The sequence below is a fragment of the Tupaia chinensis genome, unplaced genomic scaffold (assembly GCF_000334495.1).
Source record: "Tupaia chinensis unplaced genomic scaffold, TupChi_1.0 Scaffold000612_1, whole genome shotgun sequence".
Classification (NCBI taxonomy): Eukaryota; Metazoa; Chordata; class Mammalia; order Scandentia; family Tupaiidae; genus Tupaia; species Tupaia belangeri.
In genome coordinates, this window is record NW_006160131.1 from 3,558,244 (window position 1) to 3,562,758 (window position 4,515).

At 40.2% G+C, this 4,515-nt stretch overlaps 1 pseudogene; it reads right to left on the reverse strand.

The window, feature by feature from the left end:
* Positions 1 to 2,039: 2,039 nt before the first annotated feature.
* LOC102492215 (cytoplasmic polyadenylation element-binding protein 4 pseudogene) lies at positions 2,040 to 3,917 on the reverse strand (annotated as a pseudogene).
* Positions 3,918 to 4,515: the final 598 nt, after the last annotated feature.

A 4,515-nucleotide genomic window follows, 5' to 3' on the forward strand; every position in this document is an offset into this window, starting at 1 on the left:
TTTTTTTTTTTTTTGGTCAAATCACTTACTTCTCCTGCAACTTTCAAATCATCCCCTGCTTGCTCTCTTCTCTGTGCTTGCTCGCTCTGTCTCTCATGCACAAATGCACACACTCTCTCCCCCTCCCTCCTAAAAACAGTGGGGATGGGAAGCAGAAATCAGAAATTTTCTTTCTAATCCTTCTGTATTTGAGTCAGGAAAATTGACCCATTCATTTTGTATCCTCAATAGCAGACAGCAATTTTAAAGGAAGAATTTGTTTCTAGGACTACTTTTAGTATAAATCTTAGACTATTATTTCATAAATCAGCTTAATCACCAAAGAAACTGCCTGATCAAAAGATTTCACAAGTTCAAAACATTCCATTAGCCCAATAAGAAAAAAATATTAATGTGCACATACACACTTTTTTTTTTTTCACTTTCCCAACCTTTCATTTTTCCCAAAGCCAACTTTATCAAAAGTCAGTAAAACCAAGAATGGGAAATAGACCATGAGGCCACATGAATTCATTTTGTCAGGGTATAGTAGCAAATGACAGAAAAGTGTGTTCAATTCTGACTTAAGTCTTTATTCAGTTAAAAATGATAAAATGCTATATTAGATTTTTTTTAATTAGCAATATAGGACTAATTCATAAGAGTTACCTCTTTATCACATTTCCTTTAAATGTATGTTTAAAGGAATATCGAAAGTCTGTTTTTAAAAATAGACTTCAGGGACTATCAAAACCCTGAGCATTATTTTACTAGACTACTTTTCTAAAAGCAAATGACAGTAGCTTTTTGATAGGCAAAAAGTCATCTTTTAAAATCTAAAATAAATTTAACAAAATATTTTAAGATATATTACACCTGAATCCTTAGGGAAGGAATAGCTATTTAACACCTTGGAATGACCTAGTGTTCTCTTAGCAAACTTCCCCTTCCCCTAAGCAAATTGCAAATTAAAAAAGATGATTCTGGTTGTACTAACATCATATTTGGAAATGCTGCGACTATTTAGTAATCTGTTTCACCCTTGCAGAAAGATCTCTAACATAACCCTTTAGATGTGGCATGGGTATGTGTACACACATATATGTATACATATTTTTAATCCTTTTTCTCTAGAAATTATATTTTTAACAGCTGTGCATTCTTAAGCGAATTATATCTTTCTAATACTCAATTTTTTCATCTGTGAAATGGGGATAATAAAAGATATTATGTGGGGTTGTTGTAAGGACTGGTTTAATGTTAAATTATTCTCCCCTATAAATGTCCTAGATGTATAAATAATCATTCCCCCGAAGTACACAAATTTAGTGGGACATCTGGTGTTCAACTATGAAATTCCCTTTATCTTATTTCTATCAAAACTGGCTTCCCATGAATTCAAAAGCATCAAACAATGTGACTCGTGCCATGTAAGAATATACTGGTAGCATGAAAGACAAGTGATCTTTCCCTGGATCTATTTTTAGGAATGGTTTAATTATCTACACTCCTACTGTTAACACTGGAAAATAAACAAATGGGTGAAAGACATCACAGAGAGTCACTCAGATCAACAGTTTCATAGTATTCAAAAATAAGAGGGATGAAAAACATTTAGATTATTTCTCTCTCACTAGTAATCCTTACCGACAAGGCAGGCCAGAATGTGTAGAGGTTTGAGAGGAATTTGCCGAACTGATCAATTCAGACTGCAAGGTTCAGAGGTTCCATGTTTAAAATATAACCAGTGAGAAAACCATAATTCAATAGTTGGTTTTCAGTAAATCTACCTCACAGTGTCAAAAGAAATGATTTTTTTTTTTTTTTAGTTACCTAGCTGCTTCATATGGGCAGAAAACAATCATGAGTTTCCATATTAAAATATATTTATATCTATACTATTACTTATTCTCACCTAAAGTGGGGAAAAACTGACCCGATTCTCTTGTCAGGCAAAGAAAGGTATCATGGTTAACAATTATGACATCACCAGCGACCTGATATTCATAATTATCTATAAAGATTAAACCTACAGCTAGAAAACTGCCAAAGAAACAGCTGAAATTTTTGTACCCCTATATACTCTTTTCCTGTTAAACTAAAGTGTGGTAACTGACGCATTTTCTATGAAAGAAGAGCTCTGATAAAGCACCAACAATTCAAACTCTCTCCTTACACCATGCCATTTCCTTATTCATCTTATTCTATTAATGGAACATAATCTTACCGGAAAAGGAAAAATGTTGTCAGCCCTGTTCAAGCTATCTTCCATCCAGGATTTAGGAGCAAAGGCTGAGCTGGGACGAGCATACTTCTGGAGCTGAATATGATTGCTTGCAAAATTTTTCTTCAAAGGCGAGATGGAGTTCAGGGGTGTTATTCCACCATTCAGCCCTCTTCGGTGATCTCGGCCCTGGGAACCTCCCCAGCCACCATAACCACCACCTCCTGGGCTCCAGGAAGAAGAGGGTGTTGGAGAGGGACTCTGGTAGCTGCTCCACGGAGAGGGGGGTTTGTTAAGATTATTCGCCAAATGAGGCAGCTGGTTAAAAGCAGCGTTTCTATGTGTGAAGGGTGGGGGATGGGGACTGGCAGGAGACCTCCTTTGCTGCTGATGCTGGCTGTGATGATGCTGGAAATGAGGGTGATGAGGGTGGTGCTGCGAGAGAGGCCCAATCTGAGGGGAGAAGCTGCCTCCGAAGCCAGGGCTGACATGGTGGGGAAAATTTTGAAACAACAGAGCACCGTTATTAGCCGAAGCGGCAGGGACCCCTCCCTGGTGAAAGAAACTTGCATCTTCGTTGATTATTGTAGAGGAAGAAGGCGCTATGGCCGCGGACCAGTTACTGAAACCAGTAAGAGAAGATGCACTGGATGTCAAGGGTTGGGTGGAAGTACCTAGCCCCGTGGCTTCTTGATAATCAAACCCTGTCAACACTGGTGACTCAATTCTTATTTTCTCCTTCCCATTGCCGTTTTCGGAAGAATTGTCCCCTTGATTTTCTTCAGATTTGGCCTTCTCGGTTTCAGGCAGTATTCCAGCTTCCTGGCCTGGACTCGGGGAAAGCTGCTGCTTTTCTAAAGGGTCTTGCTGTTCTTGTTGCTGACTTTTTGCTTTTTCTGACCCCAGGATCTCATCCTGAATGTTATGGGTAGCTGGAGCAGGAAAGAGCCAAGCTGACCCAGCACTGCTGCCATTGGCAGCTGTGTTATTATTTATAAAAGCAGCAGGGCTGGGGGTGGCATTTTGGTGATGGTGTGGAGGCTGCAGATGTGGATGGAATCTGACTGGAAAAGCAGATTTATTCCCAGTATTGCTTTGCACTAGCACTCCAAACCCGTAATCCCCCATTTATTATTTTTAGGATCAGAATCTCACAATAAAAAAATGACAACCTGTTCTCTCACACCTTTTTTTCCTCTACCCAAAATTTAAGTTGTGGGTTTACTTGAAATGTCTTATTTATAGCTAGCTTAAAGATCACAAGTTATCACCCTAAATAGTTCTGATTTGGAATTATGGTCTCTGAAAGGAAAAAAAAAACACAAAAAATCTTAAAACACTGACATGAATCCAATTGGGCTTATTTCTAGGAGGAAATAAAAATGAAGAGGGTAAAAATCAAGTCTTTGGTTAGTAAAATAGGCGCTTTCTTTTTCCAAAGGAAAATGTACATGAATGACAAAAACACAGCTTCTCAAGCATCTATGGATGTAGAAGAATAAGCATTGCGCGGAGTAAAAATATATTTATATATAATTTAACAATCACATATGGTCTTCCTCAGCAGTTTAGATTCACTCACATAAAAATTAGAATAGGCTAAGGGGAGAATACGTTCTTTTCTTGGCAGCTTGGTTAAAAAAATCAGGAATAATTTAAGAACATTATATATTATATATTTATATATATAGATTATATTGGGTTATCTGGGGCGGGAGGTGAATTCCTGGTTTCAGGAGAAGAAATCAGCATTGACTAATGGAAAGATGATTGCAGGGAGGATTTTGCTGTTCCTGGTCCTGTTTCTGCTCCTTCGCAGGGTGCAGTTTTGGCCTCTGGGGCTGTTCCTGAGGCTCCGGGTGCAGATCTTGCTGCGGTCGCTGTTCCTGGGCTCCCCCCGGCCTCCTCTCCCCCATGAAAGGGGTCAGAAACACCCGTTTCTTCCGCTTGGTTGTGATGGGGGTGGGGTGGGGGTCGCGATCAGGAGGGATTAGCGAGACTCGAAGAGGGCTAGCTGGCGGCCCGGGGGTGCGGGGACCAAGGGGGCGCCGACCTGGAAGGTCCTGCGGTTTCTGCCTCTTCCCCTCTCTGCGGCTCCGGGGTTTTTTTCCCTCATGGGACCCAGGGACGGTTTGTTCAGTTCTCTCAGTTCGATTCTCCGCAGCGGGGGGAAAAAAGAGGAAAACAAGGAAAACCCCCCTGCCGTAGTTGTTCTAATGGAGAAGGGGCTCCCCTCTTGGCCCTCTCTCTCTTTTCCCCCCAGATCTCTTTTTAAACTATAATTTAAAAGGCTTTTGTTTCTCCTCACTGTT